This window comes from Garra rufa, chromosome 12 (assembly GCF_049309525.1).
Source record: "Garra rufa chromosome 12, GarRuf1.0, whole genome shotgun sequence".
In the NCBI taxonomy this organism is placed as follows: domain Eukaryota; kingdom Metazoa; phylum Chordata; class Actinopteri; order Cypriniformes; family Cyprinidae; genus Garra; species Garra rufa.
The window spans coordinates 24,097,352-24,110,175 of NC_133372.1; the positions used below are offsets into that span (position 1 = coordinate 24,097,352).

The 12,824-nt window shown below is 35.1% G+C and overlaps 1 protein-coding gene across 1 annotated transcript in view; it reads left to right on the forward strand.

The window, feature by feature from the left end:
• Positions 1 to 8,951: 8,951 nt before the first annotated feature.
• The window catches only part of lpp (LIM domain containing preferred translocation partner in lipoma), a 263,077-nt gene continuing 259,204 nt past the window's right edge, over positions 8,952 to 12,824 (forward strand). The window contains exon 1 of the mRNA XM_073851395.1: positions 8,952 to 9,062. The gene's annotated coding sequence lies outside the window, so the exon portion shown is untranslated. The remainder of the gene's footprint in view (positions 9,063 to 12,824) is intronic.

Below are 12,824 nucleotides of genomic sequence, written 5' to 3' on the forward strand. Positions count from 1 at the left end.
AAAGTCCACAACACCAAACCCCTGACGCTGATTGGTTGGAACACTGTTTGTTTATCTGTGGAATAGTTGATAGCACCGATTGTTTTTTTGGCATATCTCGGACCCTAGGCTGACCAGAGAGACGCGGTTTTTTCACAGACAATTTATGGGGCAGGCAGCGAGCGGATCGTGAAGAAAGGCCAGCTGAAATTGACACTTTATGTTTTAGGCTAGAAATCGCTGATACAACCTTTAAGTAGCACAGGTATATTTGTAGCAATAGCCATAATTGGGTCAAAATTATAATTTTATATTTTCTAAGAAGTTCATTTGGATGACTTTAAAGGCGATTTTCTAAATATTTAGATTTTTTTTTTTTGCACCCTCAGATTCCAGATTTTCAAATAGTTGTATCTCAGCCAAATATTGCCCTATGCTAACGTCAATTGAAAGCTTATTTATTCAGCTTTCAGATGAAATATAAAGCTCACTTTCAAAAAATTGACCCTTATGGTTTTGTGGTCCATCACAAATGCCTTTTATCTATACAGATTTTATTGCATTACTCTTGTCCTAGATGTAGTCCATAAAAACAGTGTAAATTAATTATCTAATGATCTATGATAATCTAAACCAATATTAAAACAAACGATTTACTGTTTATGGGTCAAAGACGTAGTTTAAGCATAAAAACAATAAGTGTAATACTGCTTTAAATTGTTGTTGCCCCCCCCCCCCAAAAAAAAAAATATTTAAAAGATTTCTGTTTAATTTAATTGCATTTTTGTTTAAATTTGCCACTATACTAGGTTTTGCCCATTTGTCAGTAAGATTTTTTTACTCATTTAACACACAATAAAATTTAATATGCTCCATATTCTTTTATATAATTTAATATGTACGTCAGAATAAGCAAGTTGTTTGAATTTTTAGGTTGTTACACTGAATCACAATGTAACATTGTTTTAACCAAATTTGACATTTTATTCTCCAAAAATGTATATTTGAAACCATAAAAGTAGGCACTTTACTTACATTTAATGTGCTTTCTATGGACATAAAATCACTTTTGAAAATTCCTTTTAACGTGGACATCTTAACATCTTTTCGCCCATATACATTTTTACACAAATGTTTGCCCCTAAGTTGTAGCATCATGGTGCTGCTGATGAATATGAAATGTTATGTGAACACAAAGAAAAATCAGTGTTTTTCCTAAGTTGTGAATAAAACAAAGGTTATTGAAGTATGTTTTACATGAAAAATACTATTTTAGTCTTTCTACTTCAAAATTTCACATTTAATTGAATGTACTTGCCACTTCTTACCTCTAATTTCTTGTAAAACTAGCCATTTCTGAGTTCCAGCCATTTCAGAATGAGTGTTTAAACAGCAGATAAGAAATAAAAAATACATTTTTGTTAAAATGTCCCTTTTATTCTTCAAGGATAAGTTCACCCCAAAATATTAATTCACTTACCTTCAGGCCATCCAAAATGTAGTTTTTTCTCCGAACATATTCAGAGAAATTAGGCATTATGTCACTTGGTGACCAATGCATCTTATGCAGTGAATGGGTGCCGTCAGAATGAGAGTCTAAACAGCTAATAAAAAAAATAATCGATCCCGTTATCCTCTCACATCAAAATCCACCAACATATTGTTATTATTTGTAAACAGTGTTTGATCTGAGCATATTTGCATATTTCTCTCCTGATTCAGATGACTTTTTCACTGGAAAATGCAATATTATAGATAGAGGACTCATATTTTAGCTGAAAGCAACTGTTTGAAGTTAGAAATTATGGATTTGTTTATTACAAATATGCATGTTGATTATTTGTGGAATATTACAATGCTTTTATCAGTTATTTGAACTCTTAAGGTCATTGCATACCGAGTCCGAAATGTTCGTATGCGTTTTCTTTTTCATATTTGTCATCTTTTCCTATCAAAATGCTCACTACAAATGCGAAAAACGCGGAAAATTTTACCTGATCCGAGTTTTTTATGACAGACGAAAGTGTATAAAGGTGATTGACACAACTGCATGTCATATTAATTTTTTAAAGTGCGAAAATTTCGAACTCAGTGTGCAAAGACCTTTATTCTGATGGCACTTATTCACTGCAGAAGATCCATAGGTGAGCAAGCTATGTAATCTACATCTTCGATGATGTTTGTTTGCAAAATTATTCAACCCCCAAAAGTCAAAATTTGGGGCAGAATCCTTTATTCTTTAAAATCACCAATAAACACTGCTTGGAAGTGCTTAGAAGCTTCTGTCACCTCTCTACTGCAATCTTGGCCCCTCGCCTGAAAAAGCTTTTAGATCAATGATAATCTTTGGTTTTCACTTTGCCACTGCTTTCTTCAAATTCAACCAAATATTTTCAATGAGAATTAAATCTGAAGACTAAACAGACCACTCAAGAACATTCTACGACTAAACCCTGAAACAAGCTTAAGCAGGTTTAGATGTATACTTTGGGATGATTGTCCTGCAGGAAAGTCCACTGATTATCAGCTTCAGTCTTTGCACCAAAGGCATCACAATTCTTGCCAAAAAGACCTGATACTTCAAAGAATTCATGATGTCCTTCATACAGTCATGATTTCCACTTCCTGTAACAGTAAAACCCCTCCATGTTTGACCATAGAGATGGTGGTGGTCTTCTGCTTATAAGACATACTGCTGATCCATAGGTCCAAAAAATTCCAGTTTGGTCACATTAGTCCATAAAACATTCTTCCAGAACTCCACAGGTCAATCCAAATTAATTTTAGCACGTTCAAGTTTAATTTAAATTCAAATATTAATCAAAGATAACACAAGCAAGCACAACATGCAATTTTTTATTATGAAGGAGCAGCAACAACTGCAATCAAGTGTTTGCGATAACTTGCAATGAGTCTGTTACAGCGCTGTGCAGGAGTTTTGGCCCACTCATCTTGGCAGAATTGTTGTAATTCAGCCACATTGGAGGGTTTTCGAGCATGAACCGCCTTTTTAAGGTCATGCCACAGCATCTCAATAGGATTCAGGTCAGGACTTTATCTAGGACACTCCAAAGTCTCCATTTTGTTTTTCTTCAGCCATTCAGAGGTGGATTTGCTGGTGTGTTTTGGATCATTGTCTTGCTGCAGAACACAAGTTCGCTTCAGCTTGAGGTCATGAACATATGGCCGGACATTGTCCTTCAGGATTTTTTGGTAGCAGAATTCATGGTTCCATTTATCACAGCAAGTCTTCCAGACCATCACATTACCACTGCCATATTTTACTGTTGGTATGATGTTCTTTTTCTGAAATGCTGTGTTACTTTTACGCCAGATGAAATGGCACACACACCAAAAGTTCAAATTTTGTCTCGTCAGTCCACAGAGTATTTTCTCAAAAGGTTTGGGGATCATCAAGATGTTTTCTGGCAAAACTGAGACGAGCCTTTATGTTCTTTTTGCTCAGCAGCGGTTTTCGTCTTGGAACTCTGCCATGCAGGCCATTTTTGCCCAGTCTCTTTCTTGTGGTGGAGTCATGAACACTGACCTTAACTGAGGAAAGAGAGGCCTGCAGTTCTTTAGATGTTGTTGTGGGGTCTTTTGTGCCCTCTTGGATGAGTTGTCGCTGCACTCTTGGGGTAATTTTGGTCGGCTGGCCACTCCTGGGAAAGTTCACCACTGTTCCATGTTTTTCGTCCAAAGTCCCAAAGCTTTAGAAATGGCTTTATAACCTTTTCCAGACTGATAGATCGTAATTACTTTTTTTCTCATTTGTTCCTGAATTTCTTGGATCTCAACATGATAGCTTTTGAGGATCTTTTGGTCTAGTTCACTTTTCCACACAGGGCCATGTGGGTTTGGATTTTGTTTTCCCTTCATAAAAAAAAACCTTCATTTAAAAACTGCATGTTGTGTTTACTTGTGTTATCTTTGATTAATATTTAATTTTATTTGTTTGATGATCTGAAACATTAAAGTGTGACAAACATGCAAAAAAAAAAAAATCAGGAAGGGGGCCAACACTTTTTCACACCACTGTACACTGCATTGAAATGTTTTTTCTCCTTCCGTTGGGTCATCTCACATCTTTGGCTGTACATTGCAGGTTTTTCTCAGTTGCTCTGATCAAACATTTTATGTTACTGTGCTTTTTTGTCCAACATCCTCAAAGGTTTATTGCTACAACACATTTTAAACTAAGGAATAAGGCTGCCAGCTGTGTCTCTAGGAACTTTTAATGTCTTGGAAATCTTCATGTAGCCTTGAACTTTCTAATATAATACAACTATTTATCTCTATAGCTTTGGTGAAAGCTTTGCTGACTTTGGCATATTTGCTACTCAACTTCAGCACATGCATAAGCTAACATTTTTTCATAGTTATTAATAAAACAAATATTATTACTTTATTTTTCTACTTAAATTGAACATTTAATTTAATGTACTTGCCGTTTCTTAATTATAATTCATAGTAAAATGTATTAGCCATTTCTAAGTGAAAACTGTTTCTATGCCTATTCTTTCAGTGTATAAATATATATTAAAATACACCCTAACCGAACCTTTTAATGAGCCATATAATTTATTCATTCATTAGTTATCAGGCACTATTTATATTTAAGTGACAAGCAGAAGCCATTAAATGCACGGAATTGTTCTTATATTAATACCTTGAACTTAATCATCACAAGTTTTCTGATACAAGTAATCATTTTCACTTAGATGCTAGTTATATTCACTACAAAAACTGTCTTCCTGTCAAATGCTGTGAACTCCATATCATGAACTTAAGTGTGAATATGTATGAGTGATGAAGATAGAGATAGATAAGAGTCTTAAGTAACTGTGCTTCCACTTTCCATATGCAAATATCATGCCACAAGTGTCGCCTGACAATATTTCTTTTTCTAAAACACAAGGCTTTTAGCAATTATGAAGACTTACGATGGTCTTATTGGTAACGATGGGACGCCAATCGTTGCCAAAATAGACACTATGCTGACTTTATTGAATTTACAATATGTGAATTTGGGGTATATTTTGCGGTGAGACTTTGCTTTCTTGACTCAAAGTTTGTATTGTGGTGTAACACAAGTATATTTTTATTCTGCCGAAACGCCATTTCTGTAGACAACCAAGACTAAGGAGACGCTCATTAAATTCACACCAAATGTATGATTCTGTCACACCCACAAAACCCCTCTGGTTGCACTAGGCCCATTCTACTGCTCCATCTTGTTTATCTTTTGTAGGACCCAAAATTACTACATTTAAACTATTCTGGCGAAGGTCTGACTGAACCGTGCTATTCAGATGACGATGAGGTTTATCTCAAACGGTTACCTTTAGAGTGTGCGGACACCACTGTCATCATCATTCAAAGCTGTTGTGGTACATTCCCAAGCACACAGAAATAAAAATGCAGAACCAAAGCACTGCTATGATATTTGCATCGACAGCTGAACATGCAAACTTTCAGATTTGAATGCAAACTGCAGAATGTGGTTGAGTGCTGGCGGGTGTTGAAGGGCAGGCCGCGACTGAGAGAGTCAAGCGTCCTGTCGAGTGAAGTGTGAAAGGAGATAAGACTAAACAGATCATAGTCTTATCTGTGAGGTATATTACTGAATCGCTGTTACGTACACATGTCTGGATTACTATTATTTCTGGTTGACGACTGAGCTTGCCGCTGCTCTCCCTTAGAAATGCATTGACGATTTTCAAAGAATCTAAATGAAATTTTAATGAGATTTTAATGAGACTTGTCTTATTATCCAAATGATATTTCTGAAATTCATCTCGGAATTTATTCCACCGATATTGCTGAGGAAGAAAGATAGAGTTCATTAAACACATATTGGCCCATTGGGGCATGTTGTCACAGTGGGAACCTGCCATTAAACAGCCAAGTATAAGTTAAAAAGTTGCAATGCAATAAAAATAAAATAAAATGTTGTTTTAAAACACAGGAGTCAACTTGATGACCAATCAAACTGAAAATTATTCGTTCAATTTTTGTTAAAATCTCCTTTTTTGTATTGTTGACCCCTGCCTTCAAAATAAAAATGTACTCACCCTCAGGCCATCCAAAATTCATCTGAACAGATTCAGAGAAATTTGGCATTATGCTCACCAATGGTTCTTCTGCAGTGAATGGGTGCCGTCAGAATTAAAAGAATCAATTCCTGTTGTCCTCTCACATTAAAATCCACCAACATAGTTGTTTAGAATGGTTTTTGCTTGTAAACAGTGCTTGCACATTTCTCTCCTGATTCAGACAAGATTACTTCTTACTAAAGAATGCAATGTTATGGCTAGAGGGCTCATATTTTAGCTGATAGCAACAGTTTGATGTTAAAAATGGTGGTTTTGTTTCTTATAAACATGCATGTGGACTACTTGTGAAATATTTCAATGCTTTTCTCAGCTGTTTGAACTCTCATTCTGACGGCACCCATTTACTGCAGGGTATCTGTTGGTGAGCAAGTAATGCTATTATTCAGATGAAGAAATAAACTCATCTACATTTCAGCATATACATATACAGTTGTGCTCATAAGTTTTCACACCCCTTGCAGAACATGCAAAATTGTAATATTTTTAACAAAAGAGGAATTATGAAAATTGCATGTTATTTTTTTTTATTTAGGACTGTCCTAGATAAGCTATTTCACATAACAGATGTTTATATATACTCCACAAGACAAAACAATAACTGAATTTATAAAAATGGACTTCATTCAAAAGTTTACACACCCTTGAATCTCAATACTGTGTGTTGTTTCCTGGATGATCCATGGCTGTTTTTATGTTTTGTGATAGTTGTTAATAAGTCCTTTGTTTGTCCTGAGCAGTTCAACTGCCTGCTGTTCTTTAGAAAAATCATCCAGCTCCTGCACATTATTTGGTTTTCCAGCAGCATCTGCATATTTCAACCCTTTCCAAAAGTGAATGTATGATCTTCTCACACTGAAGACAACTGAGGGACTCATAACTATTACAAAACATGAAAACATTCACTGATGCTCAAGAAAGCAACACAATGCTTTAAGAGCCGAGGGGTGTAAACTTTTTGAATGGGATGATCAAGGTAAATTGTACTTATATTGTCCTCTCGGAGATATATAAATATTTATGTAGCATCTGATGTGCAATACTAAATGGAAAAAAAAAAAAAAAATGTGTAAATCATCATCCGGTTCAAAAGTTTACATCCCCCGGCTTTTAATGCCTTGTGTTACCTTCTTAAGCATCAGTAAATGTTTTCATATTTTGTAATAGTTATGTATGAGTTTCTCAATTGTTCTCAGTGTGAAAAGATGGATCTCAGAATGATAGTTTTGGAAAGTGTTTAAATATGCAGAAACCTTTTTTTTGAAGAACAGCAGGCAGATGAACTGCTTAAGATGAATAAGGAACTCATGAACTATGACAAAAGATAAAAACCAGGAAACAACATAAATTTACGAGCTCAACTGTACGTCGTGTTCAGTGTTTACTTAACTTAGCTTGCTGCATAAAAATGTTCTGCATCAAGAATTATTCAAATGTAAGAATATTGTGTTTAACATAAACATATCAAACCACTGTGACAGAAAATGCCTTTATGTAATTAGACTTGTCAATCAAAATCTTATAGTTACTATATGTATTAAATATGACAACCCCCTGTGCAACAGCCTCGTTTTCTTATATATCTATATCTATATATATATACAGTGCCTTGCAAAAGTCATGCCCCTTCTTTTTTTTCCACATTTTGTTTTGTTGCAGCATTATGTTAAACTGCTTTAAATTAGTTTTTCCCCACATCAGTTTACACTCCATACACCATAATAAATAACGACAAAGCAAAAACCAAATTAGCAAATTTGACAAATTTATTAAAAATAAAACACTGAAATAAGTACATTGTATAAGTATTCATACACTTAACTCAGTACATAGTTGAAGCACCTTTACAGCCTCAAGTCTTTTTGGGTATGATGTGACAAGCTTTGCACATCTGCATTTGGCAATTATCTGCCATTCTTTGCCTCACCTTTTCACCTCTCAAGCTCTCTCAGCTTGGATGGGGGCTGGCAGACATTTTCTAGAGTCCTAGTTGTTCCAGTCGTCTTCCATTATGAATAATGCTTCTGTGAACCTTCAATGCAGCAGATTTTCTTCTGAACTCTTCCCTAGATCATTGCCTTAACGCAAGTCTGTCACTGAGCTCTACAGGCAGTTATCTTGACCTCAGGACTTGGTTTTTGCTCTGATATGCATTTTCAGCTGTTAGACCTTTTCTGAGAGGGGTGTGCCTTTCTAAATCATACTCATTCAAATTAATTTGCCACAGTTTAACTCCACTCGAGGTGTAGTAACCTGAAAATGAATGAAAGCAAAATGAATGCTCCTGAGCCTAAAAAAAGGGTATGAATACTTATGCAACGGGATCTTTTCAGTTTTTTATTTTTAATAAATTTGCACAAATGTTAAAAACCTATTTTTTGCTTTGCCATTATGGAGTAGGGAGTTGATGTGGGGGGGAAAAGTAATTTAAAGTAGTTTAACAGCAACATAACAAAATGTGAAAAAAATGAAGGGGTATGAATAATTTCGCAAGGCACTGTAATTCAGTGCGTACACTAACATATTTCAGTGAAATGCATTTGCATTCTCCCTTCTGTAGTTTTTACAGTAAATCATTCCACAGAATGTCCTCCAGATCCTAGCTGGCTGAATGAATCAAATTATCCGTTTAATTGTATTATTTGTAACATTGATTCCTTAAATTTGAAAAACACAGCAGATGCAAAGAGGACAATGTCCAGGCCTTAATAAACAGTCCTAGAGCATATGATGAATATTACACTGTTTGCACAATAAGACAAATACAGCCGTTGTGAGGAAGAGATATTGCATGAGTGCTGGCTGAGACTGCCATACATGGGCAAATTTCAGTGACTCTGTGTGTAAGTGTGTGTGCTGCCGGCTGGAATTTCGCCCTCTGACGTCACTGCCTGTTACTCTCCCAGATTTGGGAAAAAGAAGTTTCACTTTAAGTGGGGATTTGAAACTCTGTGATTCTTAGAAAGCGAGGTAAGAGAACTATTAAAGCTTTCGAGGGGCGGCTCCACGCGTTGAAACGCCGATCGCAGGCCAGGGATAACGCAGCGTTGTTTCTGGGCTTGAGGTTACAGCTCGAGCTATATTTGACAACTATATGTTCTTCTGTGAGAGAGATTCGAGCTGTGCCATTGAAATGGAGGGCGTGAGGTTGCTGGAAAGGAGGGGGGCGAACTTTGTTTCGTGTATTTACCCCGCAGCCGAAACATTTGAGCGAACATACAGAAGGTGTCGGCCTACTTTGAATGCGATTAGTAGATACTTGGTGCATATGAACTTCTGAAACTCTGCGTGTTGTTATTCCGAAACATTCTTGCACTGTTGTGTTTCTTTTGAAGAATGCGGAAGTAAATAGGCTGGAGGGTCTGTGTGCTGGAGGATTGTAGTGCCAACAGACGTGGCTTTTCTGCTTACAAGAGCAACAGATATGAAATATTAGTGCTGGCCATGTGTTTTGTTTGCGTTGTTTACTTCAAATATTAGTGTGATGATATACAACTTATATCGGAGTTGAGTAATTCATTGTCTGATCTTGTTTACCGGTTAATACAGGGAATGATTGATCGTTTATGTAGCTCTTGGATATAGTGTTTTTCCTTATGCAGATGTTGATCGAAACAACATTTGATTACTTTAAAATATTTATCTATTTATTTTAAATGTCTGATAGTGTTGACAAAGTATGAAAAGCTCAGATAATTTGTGTGCAGGCTTAATGGTTAGACCATCATTCTGGATGATTTTAGCCTATTATGTCTACTTTTAAACCACAATGTGGAGGTGGTTAAAATGCGCTCAGTATTGACTGTTTTTAGATAGTATTGTGGCTCGAAGTTGAATATGCAATTTGGTTTGAGTTGTGAGCTTTATAGCTGCCTATTGAAATCCTCAGACTTCAGCTAACTAACTCAGCAGTGATAATATGGTTGGTTTTTGTCAGCGTAGCTGTCATTTGTAGGTTTACTGAAATGGAATGTGTTTCTATGTACCATTGAAAGCAAATGCAATTTTGATTTTTGTAATGATCCGATGTTGTAATCTAAGCGTTTAGTCCAATATGTGAGTTTGTTTTCTATTGTGTGTGCAGCTAATAGAAAGAACACAATTTCTTCTGAAAGATGTTTTCTTGTCAGAAAAGCAAATATCTCCATTTCAAGTCAGCCAAAATGTCTAGAATACAGACATTGTTCATCTTAAAAGTAGCTAAGTGCTAAAATATTTATCTGTTTCCCTCACAAAGACGACATTCAGAATTCTACTTTGATATGAATCTCTAATCAATAACATCAAGGCCTCCCAGCCATCAAACTGAATATCTTTGGCATCCCCCCCCAACCTAGTCTTCCGAAAAAAGAAAAAAAAAGTTAGAACTCCAAACTACATCTCACCCAACAGCAGGAATTAAAAAAGAGGATGTGTCTGACAGGCTAGTGATGCTTGAAAGTTAAAAGATGAATCCTGCCTTTGAGCCTAGTCTTCCATGCTCAGTCCTTTGACTGTCGTTTTGCCATTAGTGCAGACTTTCTATGAATATTGACTTTGTGCCGTGTTACTGTAGGTTACTGTTGGATCAAAAAGTGTTGTGCCTCATTTCTGTTGCTATGGAGACTCTGTGATCAGGTGCTGTCTGGATCAAGAGTGACAACTGAAAGTTATAAATACACAGAAAACAATTATAGTGAGCAAATTATATGAATTTATGTAACTGTTAATGCATGAACAATCCGCTCCACCGGTTGAGTCAAGATCACCTAGAGTCTAAAACAGTAACAATGGCTGAATGAGTTTTATTGTATATTTAATATAATTATTTTGAATAATTGGATATGTAAAATGTTTAAAAAAAATAAATTAAAGAATCTTAAAAAAAAAACATAAATATTAAGCAACACTGATAATAAAAAATGTTTTTTTGGGCACCAAATCAGCATATTAGAATGATTTCTGAAGAATGTGACACTGAAGACTATGGATGGACTGTAAACAATGGCTGCTGAAAATGCAGCTTTGCTTATGTAAACACTTTTTTGGCATCAGTCAATATTGGATATTTATTGCTCAATTCTTCTGTGCTTCTGTAATTTTGCGCTTACTCATAATAGTTAGTAACACAAATAATTGTATAATTTGCAGCAAACCTCAAAATGATTATCCATCTGTAATTTCTGTAAAATGTAATGTTGTGATGCCTAACTTTACTTTTTTCTTTCTTTATCTGTTTATAGAATTTTACTTTTAGCATTATGGCATTTATTTTATATGGAAGCCTGTTTCCGCCAATAAATGAAAATTAAAAAAATGTTACTGCGACTTTTATCTCACAATTCTGACTTGTTTTTCTCTGGATTGCGTGATACAAACTCGCTATTCTGACTTTTTTTCTCAGAATTGTGAGATATAAAGTCAGAATTGAGAGATATAAAGTCACAATTATCGTTTTTTGCAAATGCTAGTTTGTATCTCGCAATTCTGGCTTTTTTTCAGAATTGTTAGATATAAACTTGCAATTGCAAGTTCTAAAGTACTAATTTTGAGGGGAAAAAAGACTGATATGTTCTCAGAATTGCAAGTTTATAACTCGCAACTCCGTTTTGCGAGATAATAACTTGCAGTTCTGAGAAAAAAAGTCACAATTGCGATATAAACTGAGAAAATGTTGAGACAAACTTGCAATTCTGAGAAATAAAGTCAAAATTTATATGTAAACCTTTATTTCTTCGGGATTGCGTCACACAAACTCGCAAGTCTGACTTTTTTCAGTATTGTAAGTTATAAACTTAAAATTGCGAGTTATAAAGTACTAATTTTGAGGGGGAAAAAGACTGATATATCCTCAGAATTACGAGTTTATAGCTTGTAATTGCGTTATGAAGTCACAATTGCAAGATATAAACTTGCAACTCTGAGAAAAAAAAATAGCAAGACTCACAGTTCTGATAAATAAAGTCAAAATGGTGAGGAAATTTCTCAGAATTGCCAGTTTACATTATGCAATTCTGAGAAAAAAGTCAATTTATATTGCAACTCACAATTCTGACTTTATAACTTGCAATTGTGAGTTTATATTGTGCAATTCTGAGCTTTATTTCTCAGAATTGCACGTTTCTATTTTACAATTCTGAGAAAAAAGTCAGAATTGCGAGATGTGAACTAATCTGAATTTCTTTTTTCTCTGGCTTGTGTGATACAAACTCGCAATTCTGACTTTTTTTTCTCAGAGGTGTGAGTTATAAAGTCAGAATTGTGAGATATAAAGTGACATTTCTGACTATTATTCTTGCAATTCTGACGTTTTTTTTTCAGAATTGTGTGCTAAACTTACGATTGTGAATTATAAAGTACTTATTTTGAGGGGGAAGAAGGCTGACATGTTCTCAGAATTGAGAGTTTATAACTTGCAATTGCATGCTATAAAGTCAGAACTGTGAGATAATAAACTTGCAATTCTGAGAAAAAAAGTCAGAATTGTGAGATAAAAAGTTGCAATTACCTTTTTTACTTTTTATTCAACGACGGAAAGGGGCTTCTATATTTTATTTATGTTTTTGCTTTTTTTGTTTGCAGAGCACAAATAAGTGAAATAACTAGTTTTGTCTGAAAAATCAGCTACTGAATTTTAACTGTTGTACAAAAGCAATATCCCAGTCCTATATTTCAGCACAGCTGTGATTAACTACAGCCTTGTGCCTAGAGCCAAATAAGATTCGATTTTACTTAAATTAGCCTGACATTAAT